Raw genomic sequence first — 18,855 nt, 5'->3', positions numbered from 1 at the left:
CACTCCACTTTCTAAAGGTTCCACGGTCCTCCAAAACACAAGCCTGTGGGGGACATTTCACGTTTAGACTGTAATAAGGGTCATGTTGCCAGTCTCAACCACACCATCATACTCTGCTCAGCTAGTGACCCCCATTGTATTTGCCCTTCAACAAATACCGGGCCATAGTAGACCCTTCCACCTACATGCTTTCTCTTAGTCTGTAAGATTTTCAATGGACTTGGCCTTCTTCTGTGAAGGACATTAGTGTCAGTACAGATAGCATAGTGTCTTGTGTGGCTGAGGTGGCATTAGAGCTATACTTAACTCCATTGTAAGGCCTTTCTAGGATCTGCCAGCATGTTAGATAGACTCCTCCCTCATTGGCTGTGTCTTTTATTACAAGTAAAGGCTGAACATCTGTTTGGTATGGTCATTACTCATCTGTATTCTTTTGTAATTGATCTGTTTTTTGTCCTTTGCCAATATTTATGTTTGAGTGCCCACCTCTTTGTATCCATTCACAAGACTTATGTATGAAGGATACTGGTTCCTTGTGACACATGTTGTATTTGTCTTTTAACTATACAAGGTGTTTCTCTTTCTCTAGAACTTTTAAAATATAAGATACTCTCACAGTAAAAGGACCAGAATCAGCACAGGACACACCAAGACCAAGCTCTGGGCACAAAGGAGATTTATTTGCCCCAGAGGGACAAAGGGCAGGGATAAGGATAAAGACAGGAAATAAAAGGGAGAAGAGGAAAGAGACAAGGGAGAGTTGGAAGGGATATGGCCACCGAGAGACAAAGGACTGCCTCTGCAAAGAGAGGAGACAGATTTGTGTAACTGAGTTTTTACACACAGTGTTTTATTTTTGGCTTTATCTTTGACAAAACGCTTCAAAAGACTACCCCATCTTTTCTTATTTTTATTATTATCATTAACATTGTCATTATTATTATTATTATTAATGTGTGTGTCCGAGTACAATTTTTGGGGTTCAGTTTTCTGTTTCCACTGTGAGATCAATCTCAGGTCATCAGGCTTGCTTGCACAGAACTCACTTTTAAGGGCTGGACCATCTCTCTAGCCTTTCCCCAGCCCCATTTTTCTTCAGATATCTGTATGCTTCAAGCTTTTACCTTTTTAATTTGTGACCTCTTCAAAATTTAATTTAATACACATATGTGCAGTGTGGAAATCCAAACCCCAGTCAAGATGGCCAGCAGCTTGTCTTGGCATTACTGATCTATTATTATTGGATTTTTATTTATTTTAATTCTGTTTCACTGTTATGTTTTTATTTATACAAGAACAATACTGATTTAGAGTCTGTAGCTTTGTAAAATGTTTTACTACCTTCTAGAATAAGTTTCTCACATCATCAATTTAATATTATTCTGTTTGGGAAATGTTTTTCATATATCTAGATAAAACCTTTGCTACTCTCTCCACAGCAATTAATATATGCATTTATTTATTTATTTCTGTCCTAGTTTGTTTTCAATTGTGGTAATAAAATACAATGACCAAGAGTGATTTGGAAAAGAAAGAATTTATTTTACTTTATAGCTTACAGCCTGTCATCCAGGGAAGTCAAGGTGAGAATTCAGTACAGTGACCTGAAGAACCAACTACCCAGGGTGATAGCATCCACAGAGGGCTGTACCCTGCCACATCAATCATTGTTGGTGATTGAAAAGTGGCCAGGCCCATCTTACAGGAAAAAAAAGTCCCACCAATCCCTGAGCTTGCCCTAAAATCAGATCACATAATCCCTGCAATCCGAGGCCACCCTAGAAGGCTCTGCCCCCAAAGAAACCCCATATAAACCCTTTCTTCTGTTCAGTTTTCTGCTACTTTTCCCCTGAACAGAAGCAGCCACCCTCCTGTTTTTTGTTTTTTGTTTTTTCCTCCTAATAAAATCTCCTGTGTGAGGTTTGTAGTGCAGTGTGACTTTGTGGTATTCCTTGGCTCCCAGCTGCCAAGTTGCCTTTCCCACCTGAGCTGTAACACTTGCAGTCATTAATGAAGAAAATGCCTCAGGCTAATCTGATGGAGACATTTTCTCAAGTAAAGTTCCTTCTTCCCAGATAGATGACTCTAGCTTGTGTCAAGTTGACAAAACAAAACAGAACAACAACAATCCAAACCAACCCCCTACACACACACACACACACACAAACCAAAAACCAACCAAACAAAATTAAACTATCACAATGTCTTTTATGAGGAGAATTACTTTAGGAATCTATTTTATGTTGGTTTTTTTTTTTTTGATCAGTTGTGTTTTCTTCTTATTTGTTTTTTCTCTATTTTATCCTATATTCTGAGTTATATAATAAAGTAATGATTTAAAAAAAACAAGGTTTTATTTGCTTGAATTCTCTTTGGTAATTTAGAATTCAATTTAGAATTTAGAAGCATTACTTTTGATCATTCTAATAGTGTCTTTAGGTTTTGAAAGTAATTCCTCTCTCTTTTCCAGGTGTAAGAGCACACACCTTAGGTTTTCTCCCATGTTTGTTTGGTCCTTGATAAGTAAATAGCTGCAGACTAAGCCTGCCCATAGGCAAGGTGTGTAAAGTATGTCAGGCTCAGTCCTATGATGAGGAGGCTGGGGGAGGAACCCGTAGCAGACACCTGTTGTTTTCTGTCTGGGAGACCCAGAGCCTCAATCCCGTCAATGTGTGGTCTGTCCTAATATGATGCTCTTGACATGAGACAGTCAGGCCACTTGGCAGCTTTTCTTCAGACAATGCCCAGCTTTCACCACCATCCATGGTCACTTCCCCACCACAAAGGACTGAAAGTTCTCTGCACTCATTCCTCCTTTAAGTTGTTCCTGTTTGGTGTTTTGGTCATAGTGACATAAAAATGACTGATACAGACCTTGACATGAGAATTGGCAGGCTCCAATTAGTTAAGCCAGGGCAGAAGCCTGCATGGGGTCAGAGGGAGCCACACGCCTCCAGCAGACCTCCTGTTCTCAGCTCCGCTCCCAGTGTCCGGGATGTGCTACTTCCCAGTTTGCTCTGCCATCTCCTGTTCTAGTGCATGCTGGGAATTACAACCTACAGATAAATGGGAATCTCACATTTCTATAGCGATGGGATGATAGAGAGCTGAGCCGAGCTCACTAATAGTGCAGCAGCCTCACAGTTAGGAAATGACAATTTGTTTTTCTAAATTGCTAGGTCTGCACCTGAATTATGTATAGACACTGAAATAAGATTCCAAGAGGTTCCTTCCTTCTCAGGAACCATCTGCTCCACTCCTGCAAGGGGGAAAACATGTACCTTAATTCTCTGTCTATCCACTGCAGGCTTACCACACTGTCTTAGAGTATACTATTGCCAGCTTAGTTTTAATATTTTGGTCTAGTCTGAGGGCTTTTTAATGGGAAGGCAGGAAGCCTGTAAAAGAAGCTGTATTGTGCTTGCCATGGTAATTGGGGGCTCTCTCGAAACCTATATATATATATATATGTATGTGCTTTCAAGGTGAATGATGTAAACCTACACTAGACAGGAAATGCAGAATTTTCAGTTCTTGGGGGACTGTTACATCATCTCTGCATATGCTTAAGATATTTCACTTAAGTACTCTAAGGTACTTCCTACTTGACACATATTAATGAGCTAGTCGCAGGTTAATATTTCATTAGGACTGACTTAAGTAATCACAGATAGGCATACTATGGGTGGCTACCTCAAAAGGGCACTAGCTGGGGGAGGGGGAAACCCACGCCTTCAAAGTTATTCATACTGTATTGTATAGATTGCTTATGTTTAGTTTGTCCTAGTGGACCATCAATAACTTATCTTTTTAAAAACAGAAGTCCTGAACAGAGCTTGCGGGTGTGGGAAAAACATGTAAGAACTGGGATGGAGGTTAGAGGACAGACAAAAATATTTAGACAATGGAAGGTGATAGAAGTAAAACCTTATTTTTTTTCCCATAGACTTAAAACAAAACCCTGTTCCCTGCCACAGCATGTGGGCAGCTCCAGCTCTGTGCTTTGTTATTCTAGCATTTGTTTTTTATAACGTTGCCTCCACTGACTGTACGAGCCTGGGCATGTACTGCACGGAGTTCCACAGCTGTAAAATAAGGCAGGGCAGGATGGGACGCAGGGAGTGGGCTGCATGGCACGGCTGAGCTCCGGTGTTTCTTTGGCAGGTGTAGTCAAAGCTCAAGCTGTGATTCTCGGAGAGTCACACTATCTCAGGAGAAGAGAGTGGGAAGTAAACATTTATTATTCTCTGTTAATAGACGATGACACATGGAATCTGTTATCTTGATGGCGATAGTCTCAGAGCCAGAGGACCACAATGGAAGCATCACACCCAAGTGCAAGCACTCGGATTGAAATGTCCTGCGGAATAGTAGCCGAGTGGCAGAAATGAGAGGAATGGAGATGTGAGTAAGAGAAGAAAAGATGAAGGGAAAGGCCGCCTGTTTTAAAACTGGAATCTTTGCTGTGGCACTAAACAAAAAAAGATGTTATAATTTGTCTCTGTAGCTAGAGGGGCAGGGGCAGGAATAAATCAGGAAAGCCCGGAGGAAAAGAAATGTGACTCAATGTAAAGCAGCATTTTCTCCAAATGGAGGTAGTTTAGTCACAAGAGAGAAAATGTGCTGAGCTGTTTTCTTTGTACTTGGTGTGCATGTTAGTTAAATCCTCTGTTGGGGAGACACATATCGGGGTTCTTATCTGGGGAAATGAATAGCTAGATGACCCCCAATGTTCCAACCCTAAGATTCATTTTTAAATCTTACATTGTGTGTGTGATGTGTGTGAGTACATGTGTCCTTGTGAGTGTGTGCGTGTCACAGTGTGGGTGTAAAAGTCAGAGAACAACATTGGGTGTCATTCCTTGCCTTCCGCCTTGTTTGATCATGTACACACCTCTGCTGTGTACAGCCGGCTAGCTGGCTCTTAGGCCTCCTGGGAATCTGTTTCCACTCCCGAATAGCAGTAGGATTATAGGTATGTGCTGCCGTGGCCAGCTGTTTGTGGGTTCTGGAGAGCCAAACTCAAGTCTTCATGTTAACAAAGTGTCCTAGTTGAATATTTATCAACTTGACGCAAGCTTGTCTTCTGTCTGAGAAAAGGAGCCTTAATTGAGAAAATGTCTCCATTAGATTGGTCTGTAGGCAAGTCTGGGGAATATTTTGACTGATGTGGGAGTGTCCAGCCCACTGTGGGCAGTTGCCACTCCTGGGCAGGTGGTCCAGGGTGGTATTAGAAAGCAAGCTGAACAAGCCATGACGAGCAAGCCAGTAAGCAGCACCCCTCCATGGTCTCTGCTTCAGTTCCTGCCTTGAATTCCTGCTCTGACTTCCCTTCACGATTGACTGTGATCTGGACACTTAAGCCAAATAAACCTTTCCTCCTCAAGTTTCTTTTGGGCATGATAAAAGTGATCGACATGGCTGAGTAGTAGTGACACAGATTTTTCATTCCAGTACTTGGGTGGCAGAGGCAGACAGATCTCTGTGAGTTCCAGACTGGCTTTGTAATGAGTTCTAGGTCTTTATATGAAGCCAGGGCTTCATAGTGAGACTCTGTCTCAAAAGAAAAAAAAAACTGGACTGGAGAGGAATGGACCAACAGTATGGGGGAGGGGTGAAGGCGTGAGTGTGAACAATGTAAAGGGTATAAACGTATGGGACATCATAAGAAAACCCTCTACTTTATACATTCATTAAAAAAAAAAAAGATCAAATTAGAAGGTAGGAGTGTCTCTAGGTTCCCTGAATGGGGGCGATCTCATAAAGACCTGCCATGAAAGGGTTAAAAAAGGGACATTTGCTTTGCACATCTGTGTTGGAACATGAATAAATCTTTTGCCAACATCATACAATTGTGGCATGACCTTGTGGAACAAGCACTTGCCGCTGCCTGGAGTGGTACCTTGGACATAGAGGAAAGCCAAAAGATTATCTGCTAAATTTACAAATTAGCTAGGAGGCGAATTTCAGTCACAGGGTGGGAGAGTAGTTCTATAAACTCAGATATATTATTGCAGAAATATTAGTCACTTCCTCAGTTCGATGCAGGCTCTCTGGGGAATCTATGCAATTCAGTCTTGCCTGAAACAGGACCAGCAAGATAAGGTATCTCATCAGGGAGAGATTGAAAAGAAGAAATGGAGTGGGAGGGGCTAGCATTAGGAAGGACTGTGTAATAAAGGTCACTGAGAGGAGATGGGAGGAAAAAATCAATGAAGAGCTGCAAAAGACAGAAAAATGTAATAGCTGACGTTAATTCAAAGCAAGACAAGTGGAGCTGCACTCGGTTATGTGTATGAAGCTGAGTACACACCATTTTATTTTTATGCAATATCCTTAAAACTCCATGTCGTGAAACACTTAACATTAAATACTCAATAGGAGAACCCATTATAGACTGGAAAAGACATAAAAATGATTTTAACTTTTTCACTTCGTTTTTTTAATACCGATTAATTTCAAAGTGAGTCGCTGGATTCTTAATTTGCGTTTTTCCTATGGACCAAGCTCTGTCATTCAGATCCGCTCAGCCCAACTTGTGCACATGGAATCAAAGTTCCTGGAAATAGTTATTTCACAGAATGCTTCTTGATAGACTCTCTACAAGACTATACATGTCCCTCACACTTAGCATGTGATACCCCTTTCTTCCTCACCCATCTCTTCTGGTTCTTTTAATTTTATCCATACAATGTATCTCATATCTACTCCAGGTCAGACTCTCAATACCTCTTGCCTAAGCCAGGGTTACAGATAATCCCGATCTCATGAGGCCCAGAATTTTACCAACCTCTGACTAAATAGCTATAGCTCTGTTTTCTATTAATCTCTCTCTCTCTCTCTCTCTCTCTCTGTGTGTGTGTGTGTGTGTGTGTGTGTGTGTTGTATGTTTATGAATATATGCAGTCCCTCTCTGTTTTTGTTTTTGCTTTTGTTTTGAGGTAGGGTCTTATTATGTATCCCTAGGTAGCCTGGGACTTGCTATGTAGACCAGGCTTGCCTCAAATTTACAGCGATCTGAGTGCTGGGATTAAAAAGTGCACACCCCCATGCCAGACTCTCTTTCTCCATCATATTTTTTTGAGGCAGGATCCCTCACTAAACCTGGAACTTGCTGACTGGCTAGACTTCCTTGCCAGCATGCTCTAAAGATATGCCCATGCCTATCTCTCCAGAGATGAGGTCACAGACCCCGGCCACACACCTGCCTCTTCAGCGAGTGCTTAGGATCCAAATGCTGGTCCTCATACCCGAGCAGCAAGAACTTCCCTCCTCATACCGGAGCCGTGAGAACTTTCCCAACAGAGTCATTTCTTGAGTGCTCCGCTCTTATATACCTAATACACATTTCAAACTTTTAAGTTTCAAAACCAAATTCGTCATTTATGCTCGAGACTATTGTATTTTTTGAGACATGATCTTAGCATGTGGTTCAGGCTGGTCTTGAACTCAGTCTTCCTGCCTTAGTCTCGCAAGTGGCAGGATTCCAATCATTCACCTCCATTCCCAACCCGAAATATGTTCTTTGCATCAATCTCAGGAAATGGCAGTTCCATTCTTTGCATTATTCAACCCTCAACAGCTTGGGGTCTGGGAATCTTTCTATTTTTCCACACTGTATGCCCATCCCTTGTCAAATGCTACAGGTACTGCCTTCAGAGTTCAGCTATAGATGGCCTTGGTCACCTGGGCAGTCCCCTGCGCCAGGCTATCAACATGCTTCATCTGGGTACTGCAGTGCCTCACAGCTAGTCTCACCTGCCCTCCCTAGGGCAATCGGGATGGCTCCTCTAGGCTACAGCATACTTGTGCTCACAGCTTCTCAGTAGCCTTATGTGTACTCAAGACAAACCCCACGGCCCTCCCTCGCTGTGGCCGGTAAGGCCCTTCACACAGTCCCTCTCCAACTTCACCCAGCTCACCTCCTTTTTCCTCATGTCTCACCTCTTTCCAGACACACTGATCGATCTCTGTCCTCTCAGAAAGAAAGGTTAGCATGCCCCTGCCTCTCAGACCAAAGCACCCATGCCTGAAGAGAAGCCTGGCTTGTTCCCTCCTCCATCAGGTTCCTGTACAAGGAACAGCGCATCGAGGGGCTTTGGGGGAGTCCCCTAATTATAACGAGTTGTAATGAATTCCCTTACTCTTTGCCCATCCCACCTCCTATGTCCTACTGAACTTGCTCTTTCTACATAGTCGTCTGCTGGGGGATGTGCACTGTGTGTGCAGATGCTGAGTCCTGTGCCCAGGGATCAGGCTGCATCTGCACACTGGCATTGTCAAGCATCTCCTGTCTCAATGCTGTGTAAAAATTGTTTTCCAGGCCAGGTAGTGGTGGTGCACGCCTTTAGTCCCAGCACTGGGAGGCAGAGGCAGGCGGATTTCTGAGTTCAAGGCCAGCCTGGTCCACAGAGTGAGTTCCAAGACAGCCAGGGCTACACAGAGAAACCCTGTCTCAAAAACAAAAACAAACAAACAAACAAACAACAACAACAACAAATCAGAGGTTTTCCATCACCTCTGATTGTTTAATAATAGATGGGCAAGAAAGGAGAAGGCAGGACTTCCAGTCCCAGGAGAGGGTCTCTGGTGGGGACCACAGAGAGAGAGGCAATTTTCCAGGAGGATTTGTCATGGGCAGGTAGCCGTGAGCAAGTAATCATTAATAGGACGAATAAAGCAGGGGCAGCCAGGGAGAAACTAAGAGATGGCAACACCCGGGCACATGGCAGAGTAGCAGGCAGCCTCTGGGTAGACAAGGGCAAGAATAGATGAGTATCTGCCAAGATATAATACTTGAAGCCCTTTAATGAATATGTCTCCGTGTCATTATTTCAAGGCAAAGGAGGGCCTATTTTTACAGCCCTCCTAACCCTAACCCCAACCCCAACCCCAACCCCAACCCCAACCCCTACCCCAATCCCAACCCCAACCCTAACCCTAACCCCAACTCTAACCCTGTGAACTTATCATTGCATATTTCTACACTCCCAGAATGTAATTTCCTTGATTGTCAGATAGGGATTTTTGAAGGAACAAGGATTTTTGTCACTATAACCCCAAACAATAGATCACCTGGCATATGATAGACGGGAGGTATTTGTTGAATGGATTAAATGAGTTACTATCCGTGGGAACTCAAATTTGAATACTTCAGGAAAGGCCTGTGAAGATTAGGAGGGTAGTTGGCCTAAGTGATCTAGACAGATAACTCTGGGAGGGACCCTGGAAGGCTGCTTCAGAGGAGTCCATGATTGGTTTGTAACGGCTCTGTTGCCCTTCTCACTGTCACGCCCTCTTCCCTCATCTGTCACCGTCACCATCACCAGGATCAAGAGGCCTTTAGGATTTGGACTTCAGTGTGTGGCTCGCTGATATTTTTAGGTAAAGAGAATGTACAGCCACGAGCTGGGACAGGCTATGGTTGAACCACCTGTCAGTCTACTCCTGTGTAACCTGTGCCTGCAAACCTTGTTAATAGACTTGATTCAATTTGTTCTTGTAATTGAAGGCCAAGTGTCACATGCTCGCGGATGTGGAGGCTGAGCATGGATCCGAGTTTCCGGTTTACTACTTGGTAGCTCTGGGACCTGGGGAGAGCCGGGTTCCCTCATTCATGAGAAGTAAAATGGAGCTTGCTTCAAACAGCCGCTCTGAGGGTTAAAGGAATACTCCCCTATCAAACACATCTGCACAGTGCTTGGCCCATAACAAGGACTCAACTAGCACCAGATGCTGTGGTTATTGATTTCCACCCAAGTTGCATAATAAAGTCCATGCAGCACCAGTGATTCCTGACAAGGGGAAACTCGCTTAACTCTTCTTCTGCCCTCAAGGCTATGTGGGCCATTTGAGCTCCAGGATTTCAGTGACACTGCCGTGTCCTTGATGTTGCTGAATGGCTGAAACGGGCAAGAATCGAGAATCGTGAGACAGCATCTATGGGATTATAAAAGAGTAAATGTTTACTGAATTTTATGGGCTTGTCCTGCTAAAGAAGGCTGTTTTCATTAACTTGGCCCAAACTGGCTAGTCATTTGCAAGATGCCTCAACCATGTAACTCTTTCTATAAAGTTGATTTACTTGTATTTTTTTTTGAGCTGCTTTGGTATTTGGGGATGTTTAGAGCACACGGTTGTTATCATCAACTAAACACTAACGGTCCTTGCTCACACACAGGGCCCTCTCTGGTCATGCGCTATTGAAGGAAACAGGGCTTGACATCTTGCAGGGATCACAGATTAACTTCTCTCTTTGGCCTCACATCTGCCTGGGTAGTGCTTGTTTGTTTGTTTGGGTTTTTCTTTATATATACAAACCTGGAGACTCGTTGAAATTCAAATACCCAAATTAGGCTATCAAGATGGCTCCTTAGGTAAAGGAGCTTGCAACTAAGCCTGGTAACCCAAATTTCAGTCTCGTAGGAGAGAACCTTAACAAGTTGTCGTCTGACTTTCCCCCAACACACAGTGCCCATGTGCTACTCCCAAAATACAAAAAATAAATAAATAAATAAATTCAAAGTACCCAAATACTGAAGTACCTCTTCCTTTGACTCTCCCCAACCAAGCTCAGTACCACAAGAGATTTTAACATGACTAGTGGCCAGTGCATGAACATTTAGTGAGACCAGATGCCCAACTCTGATCACCATGCTGTTGACTCTGAGCTCTATGTGTTCCAAATGGCCTCTCCCTCAATCCCTTAACACATATTCCTTCACATTCTCAGAGGCATGGCTCTCTGGTATTTATTTATTTACTTATTTATGTGTGAGAGAGAACGGAGGGGGAGGAGAAGCAAAGGCATGCATGTGTCATTATGGGCCTGAAATGGGCTTCTGCTGCCACGGACATACTTCGCCGGTTTTACGAGAGGCTCTGTAATGCAAATAGCAGAGGTCTCATGAAGGCATTAGCAGAGGGAGAAAGAAATGTGCCCCAGAGAAAGCAGCTGACCCCAATAAGCATCATGGTTCTCAGGTGACACTAAGTGCGCCTAGGTGCCAGGAACAGTAAGAATCTGCTTGGCTCCACTTTATGTGTTCCAGGTTATATACACAGCATGTGACACGCCTGATTTTAATGGAGTCAGTTGATTGTAAACCCCACATTCTTGATCACGTCTTGATACAGCCACAGTTGTATGAAACAGAACAGACTTTCCAGAAATACGTTCAACCAGATATGAGTGTGTTCGGCATTAGAGAGAATTTGTCTTAAACAGGTAGAAAACTGGTTGGTGTTGGGACAAGTGTCCAGTCACCTCAATAAAGGTCATTCTGAACCCCACATTACACGCCAGGACAAATACCATATGTGTCACACAGATGCTATCAAAGAAATGGGGCCAATGACAGCCTGATGGTGTGGGCTTAGGTCCCCAGAGCTTACGTGGTGGAAGGAGAGAATCAGCTTCCTCTGATTTCTACAGGGAAGCTGTGGCACATTGCTCCCCCACACCCCACCAATTAACAAGTGAACAAGGAATGCAGGGAAACAGTATATATACAGTGTGTGTGTGTGTGTGTGTGTTCTTTTATAGCACAGAGGTAGAAAGAGCCTTCTAAATGATTTAAAGTAAAAAAAAAAAAAAAAGAATTGACGACTGAAATTGATTACATAAAAATACCAAAAGTCAAATGATTAAAAATGGAAGAAAATTAATAAAGTGACTAATTCTCTAGTTATCTATACAGAAATAGAATTGGGTAAGATAAAGACATGAGACTTAAGATTAAGTTAAGTAAAGGGCATGGCTTACACATAGAGAGGAGAAAAAAAAAACTATAAATGATTTAAAACAAAAAACAATTGGCCAGGAGTGGTGACACATACCTTTAATTCCAGTATTCAGAAGACAGAGGCAGAAGGATCTCTGTGAGCTCAGGGCCAGCCTTGTCTATATATTAAGTTCCAGGTCTAAACAGAGAGATCCTGTCTCAAAAAACAAACAAAAATTAAGTGATATTATATTTCTTTAAAAGGAGAAATTGGAATTAGCCGGGCATGATGGTGCACATCTTTAATCCTAGCACTTGAGAGGTAAAGGCGGGTGAGTCTCTATGAGCAAAAAGCTATCCTAGTTTACATAGTGAGTTTTAGGACAACCAGAGCTGTGTTGAAAGACTGTCTCAAAAAATTTGCATTTATTTGTGTGTATGCACATACATGCACATGTGTTCTATGTGTGTCACAGCACACATTTGGAGGTCAGAGGACAACTTCTGGAAGTTAGTTTCCTCCTCCTACCCTGTGGGACTCTGGTTTGGCAACAAGACCCTAACCCATGAGCATCTTCCTGGCCTCTGTTTTTTTTTTTTTAAGCCCATGATAAGATCTCACTCAGACGCGAAAGAGAAAGGCAATGGGGTGGTGTGCTGATGATGCTGAGATACTGATGTTCACATATCTGATTGGCAAACATTCAAACACTTAATGGCATATGGTGTTGGTGAGGCTGTGGGAAAGCAGGCATTCCCTAATGCACACTATAGGTGGGTGTAACTAGTGCCACTGCTCTGTTGGTGATGCCTCTTAAGACACAAAGGCTAATTTCTAACCAATAAGGCTCCTGGAGACTGCTGCAGATTCACCTGCACATGAATGAAGACAACAAGTCCCCAAGTCATTGAAGCATCTTTGTCTTGACAGGAGGGCAACCACTCAAGTGGCTGTCATTTGAAATCTGGATGGACTAGAGTAAATACAAACAGAATATTATGGACATACAAAATGAGGGGGAATATGATATCTCCCAGTATATGAATTTGTTAGAATATACAGGGCAGGGCATACTGCCAAGTAAAAGAACAAGGTGTAGCAAATGTATATGTTTGTTGACCTTTTTTAATAATTTGTTTATTTATTTAGTGTGCATATTTATGTGTATTGCAGGAGGGAGCATGTGTATGTCACAGCACACATGTGGAGGTCAAAGGGCAACCCATAGGAATCAATCCTCTTCTAATTGTGTGGGTGGTAGGGATCAAAGTCAAGTTGTTGGGTTTGGTAGCAGATACCTTTACATACTGATTTATCTTACATGATCCTAGTGTGTTACCTTTGGAGTCTTTTGTGAGAAGGGCAATCTAAAAATATGTATTTCTGTTGGCATAAAGGCAACTGGAAGGAAATAGAAAATAATAAAAACCCTCGAGGCCAGAGTTGCTGTTGAGTAATTTCCTCTATCAATTTCCACCATAGTTTTTGAGACAAGGTCTCCCACTGGACCTAGAATTTGGTGTTTTGCTCACCTGGTTGGCCAGCAATCTCTCCTGAATGCCCCCTACCCCCAGCACTTGGGCTACAGGCATGCACTACCACACCAGCGTGTTTTGTTCTTATTGTTTGATGTAGGTGCTGGGGATTTGAACTTGTGTCCTCAAGCTTATGAGCAAGCATTTCACCTACTGAGCCATCTCACTGGCTCTGTTTCTTGGAGGGGGGGATAAAGACTAAGACAAATAGAGATGGGCGAGAAATCTTTCACCCTTTAATTTTCTATAGTGTTTTGACTTTAGAGTCATGGAGCTATTAGATAATAAAGACGACCTGTCTCAAATAACTTTTTATCATCTATATATTTATTTTGTCACTGGCTCTTTTTTGATACCCTGTGTTCATTTTAGCCTTAAATAACATCTGACCTAGTTTTGGTCTATCTTCAAAATAATGAGCTGATCCCAAAGTTACTGATTACACGAATTAGAACAAAGTCAGTAGTTTTTGGTCCAAGAGTGTGGTCAGCAGAGGCTAAGTGGAACAATTTCTTAAAGATTTTAGAAAAATTGAGAATTATTAGGGCAAAGAATGACAATGACTCCACTAAAAATACCCAGTGGCCTTCCCCGAGAGAAATGAAGCTTCAAGAACATTCTCTAGAGGGGACATTTGGGTCCAAGCCATGGACAGGGACCAGACAGGTGAGTGCACGCTTTTAGGTTCCACCATTTCAAAACACAACAAAGGAGTTGAAATTAAACTAAAGAAAAAGCAGACAAAAAGTCAGTGACTTAAATCAACATTAAATAAGCAAGAAAATGAAGAAGCTCTTGAGTGTCTGCTCTGATGATGTTTTGGTAAGCTCTCTAAATATCCCTGAAGGTGGGTTTAATTCTACAGTTTAAAGACAAGCAAGCACCCTCAAATAGATTAATGGAGTCCAACACAGGAAGTCATTAAGAGCGATCTATCTGATGCCACTGTTCCCATCTTTTTGTAGTATTGCTTGCAAGTTTGCATTTAGTGATAGGCTATATGGAAGTTGCCTCTCTTCCCCAAATAGCCCTGGATTCCTGGGGTCCCTAGCTGCCACATTCACCAACTGACGGAACCTGAAGCCTCCTGAGACTTGCCCTGGGACTTGCCTGCCCAATGTGCTGCAGATGGTCTTGCTAATCATTGGCTTTCTCACTCCCCAGGCCTAGGCCTCACATAATTGAAGTCACAGCTTTAAAAAAAAACAAAAAACAAACAAACAAAAAAAACAAACAAAAAAAACCCAAAAAAACGTTAAAGACTTATTCATGTGTATGGGTGTTTTGCCTTCATGCATGTCTATGCACCATGTGAGTGCAGTATCCCTGAAGGCCAATAGAAGATGCCTGATCCTCTGGAACTGGAGTTGTTTCAGATGGTTGTGAGCCACTGTGTGGGTGCTGGGAACTGGGCTCCCATTCCATTCTAGAGTAGCCAGTGCTTTTAACTGCCGCACCAGCTCTTCAGCCCCCTGGGTCTGTAGCTTTTATGGATGCCTCTTGAAAGGATCACTACATTGTCTTATGCCTTTTGACTGTTTTAAAGCAGCTCTTCTTGAGGAACTGCTTGGGAGGGGTTTAGATCCCCCGTCCAATGGTTCCAAGTCATGTTTAATCCATGGTGTGCTTTCTTACCTAGCATACCAGCAGGATGCCATCTCCTCCTGCTCACTAGTCCCCTGCTTATCACTTTAGGAAACCCTACAATGTTTTAGGAAGAAAACAGGCTTTCTCTTTAGTTTGAGAGGCTTTATTTAGGAGTAGAGGGGTCCTTCTGACTTCATCTCTCTCTGTCTCTCTGTCTCTCTGTCTCTCTCTCTCTCTTTCTCTCTCTCTGAACTGTGAGTCTTGATGCCAACCCTTGGAAAACTGTGTTATGTTTCTGGATCTGCCTCTCGATTTGTGTTCAGAAATCCATCAGCCATATTTGGCTCTGGAGGCTGATGGCTAATTTCTTTCAGGCCCAGTAAATACCTCCCAATCCCCACCCTGCAGAAGCTGCATATGTTTCTCTTACTTGCAACCTACTCTTTGCTGGCTGCCCAGCTCTCCTTTGATATGCAGCCCTATCCAGATCCAGTAAAACTCAAATATATGCAATCACTTAAATACAAGTTTTGTCGCTCCATTTGTCTGACAGAGGTATAAACATACAGGTATATACATGTAGTAAACTCTCAAAAGCTGGCATTTACCCAAAAACATACACCACTGTCATGAGATGTTTTCACTATTTCTTTCCCCTACTATGTCTCTTCATGACAGCCCAGGGACCTTGTCTCAAACAAGGCCCTATCTGTGAAGCCAGAAAACTTCCAATACTGTATACAGTTTGACTAGTAAGCCATAAAGGGACAGCCACAAGTCCTGACTCTTTACAGATAAATTTAGTGCATACAGATGCATCATCTCCTGTGCCTGAGATTAGAGACCTTTGGAAGAACACAGCATTCATTTACATTCTCCTCGTGGCTGGGAGCCTCATTAAGTAGTTACTACTTTATTGATCAGCCTTGAGCCCACAGGCTTGAGTTCTGCCTATTGCTGGTCACTCCTCTGGCCAGCCCCTTCTGGGAGGCTGAGAAAACTATTTCATACCTTGGAGTTGCTAGGAGGACCCTGGAAGAAGAAGCTTCTGGAAAGAGAAGCCACCGGCAGTTGCAGTCCCCGCTTGAACTCTGAGAAACAAACCACCCACTCTCCACACTGTTGCAATTTTACTACAAGTCTTAGCAGGACCAGGCCCTGTTTCAGCCTGGCACCCAAATGTCTGGGGTTTGGAAATTTATAATTGGTACTTGAAAGAGTCATAGCACTTCTTGGAGCAAAAAAAAAGGTTGAAAGGCTTTCTCGCCAGCATTGTTACTCGCACATGGCCAGGTAATTTATAACATAAGTCCTCACGACTCTGTTGCCAGTGTGAGAGCGAGAACTCTTTCTGGGGAGACCTGATACCACAGTCAGCTTCATATGGCTCTTAATTCCTTTCACTCTGGAAAATGAGGCACGAGTGGAGGTTCAGGTGGCAATGCTCTGCAGGTACAAATGAATTCTGCCAGCCGTGACCTCATGTTCCCGCTTGCATGCAAATATCTCCTAAGATTTAAATACACTAAGAAGCCAGAGACAAAGTTTCTTCTACCTTCTTCAAGATTTAGAGCCAGAAGCTGATGGAGAAGCTCTAAGCTAGCTGAGGCAGACAACCCAACTATGCTTAAGTGGATCCCCAGATCTCTATATTTTAAAGTCCCAAGCCTTTTATTTTAAAGAGATGTTAAATAGACTGAAAAAATAAAATAAAAGAAGCACAAAGCATGTCTGTGAGACTTTTTTTCCCCAGAAGAACCAGAAGTAACAAGAAGAGGGAGAATTCTCAATCGCCACCCTTACATCCAAAATCAAGCCAAGAACATTTGGGTGGAATTTCTTCCAGGCTTTTTGAAAACTCTGCCTTTTAAGATTTTGCTCTTCTAAAAAATTAATTCCTTTGCCAGTATTTGCCACACCAAAAACAAAGTGGATGTTGTAAGGCAACTCAGAAGGGTGTGTCAAAGGAAAAAGCCCTGTTCTCAGTCACCTTTTGGACTATGTAGACAGCCTCGGGGCTCCTTCTCTGCCAGAGCCATTCTGAGAGGTGGGGATGGAACTGTTCACAACCTAAGGGGAGCCTTCCCCTCCATCCTTTCTTTGCTTCTTTTGTATGTGTGATTGTGTGTATAGGCACGGAGGCCAGAGGTTGATGCCAGGTCTTTCTCTGTTACTTTACACCTTACTTTTTGAGGCAAGGTCTCTAGAACGTGCTCTAAGGAGCTTCCTGTCTCTGCCTCCCCAGTGCTGGGATTACAGCAGTGTACTGCTGGGCTTGGATTTTTATATGGGTTCTGGGGATCTGAATTCATGTCCCCAGCCTGTCTCTGGTGATGTGACAAACAAGCCTGCCTACCTTTCCCATGGGACATGTACATTCTATGTGTTTGTATTCTTACTATTGTTTTGTGATGCTGGGTACTGAGCCTATGGCCTCTCACATGCTAGGCAAGTCCTCTACTGCAGAGCTGTAACTACAGCCCAAGTACATCCCCAGAAGTGTTCATTAATTTACACTGTCCTTAAATTCAGTCAGAAGTTGGCAGTTTCCTCCCTGAGGAAAACAGGTACCCTTTAGTAGTGGCATGTATTGAAAAAGGAGGCATGTACACCGCCAGCATGTTCCTAGGAGTCAGTTCTGTTCCAGAGGAGCGCCACTGAAACTTGACAAGATTAATAGCATGTTAAGGAAACCTAAACTCAGGCTGGAGGAATGCCACAAAAGTCATTAGCACATGAACACAGGAGCGCTTCCCCGCCTCCGTGCCACCAGCTCCCCAAAAGAGCTCCCATTGCTCCAAGCTGGTGAGGATGCCCTGGGAACCCGTGTTTGGCACATACACAGGAAAAACTACATGATTCATAGAATTCTTTATAAAAGGAAAATTATCAAGAGTTCTTAAGACGGCTTCAAACCTGGTCTTCAAGGTTTGCTTGGCCTTCAAAGAACCTCTGTCTGCTCTAGTCTTCCTTTTTTGGCAAAATGAGAGTAAGTTAAAGGAAGGCCTTGCTTGGCCATTGTTTCTTTTGGAAGTATGGAGGAGCATTTTCCCTCTTCGTTATCTTTCTTCTTTGCAGACTGGACACTAGTTGGAGTCCACTCCTCCCTGAACAAGAATGGGCAACTTGCCACAGTTAAGGTACAGGGCATGTGAAAACCCTGCAGTTTCCCGGGGTTACAGATGAGTTGCAGGGTTGTGGGTGTGCATGAATGGATGTCCAAGTGTGTTATTGGACACCTAGAGACCCACAGGGTCTGTTCTGGTTGTATGAATCTGCCTTACATAGAGATAACTCTAGTTTGTTTGTTTGGTTTTTTTATATATATAAATAAATAAAGAAGAATGGTTAGAGTGTAGTTCACAAGACCAAGTGGAATTATCGTGAACCCTTTCTTGTAATAAACCATGATTAATTTGAGGGCCGAGAGTTAAATGAGCAAATGGCCAAGAGAGAAAACTGATATGTTGAGTAACCGTATCTTCCCGTTCTGCTCAGAATTACACTGTCTTCCTATAAGCCATCTCACATTTTATATAAGGAGACTTATTCTGGGAAACCATCGGGAGCAGGGTTCTTGTGGGTCTCACTGTGAACTCTGCCAAGGCGCTCAGCGCGGGGCTTGGCTCTCACTCACGTTGGATGAATCAGTTTGGGAATTGCCAGAATGTCGGGTTTTGAGAAGGAAAGGATAAATGGAGACCTAATGCCTTCATTTCTAAAAGAAAGAAAAGAAAATGAAAAACCCCAAAGTTGCTGGGGGATGCGGGGAAACAGGAAGGGTTTCTTCTCGGAGCCCAGGCAGAGCAGAGGGAGACACAATTGCACCACAGGCCAGCTTCAGTGGAGAAGAGTAAACAAGGGAGAGATTATACATAATTATAGACAATCATGTTTCAGGGGATAAACAGCAATGAAAAGCAAGGAGGTGCCGGAGCCTGGCCCCTTTCCAGGAGCCCAGGAGCCACCAGTGGGCAGGAAGCCCTGGTGGGATGCCTGTCCCCAAAAG

This window comes from Apodemus sylvaticus, chromosome 7 (assembly GCF_947179515.1).
Source record: "Apodemus sylvaticus chromosome 7, mApoSyl1.1, whole genome shotgun sequence".
In the NCBI taxonomy this organism is placed as follows: domain Eukaryota; kingdom Metazoa; phylum Chordata; class Mammalia; order Rodentia; family Muridae; genus Apodemus; species Apodemus sylvaticus.
The sequence above is the reverse complement of the archived record's forward strand: the minus strand, read 5'-3'. Positions refer to the sequence as shown.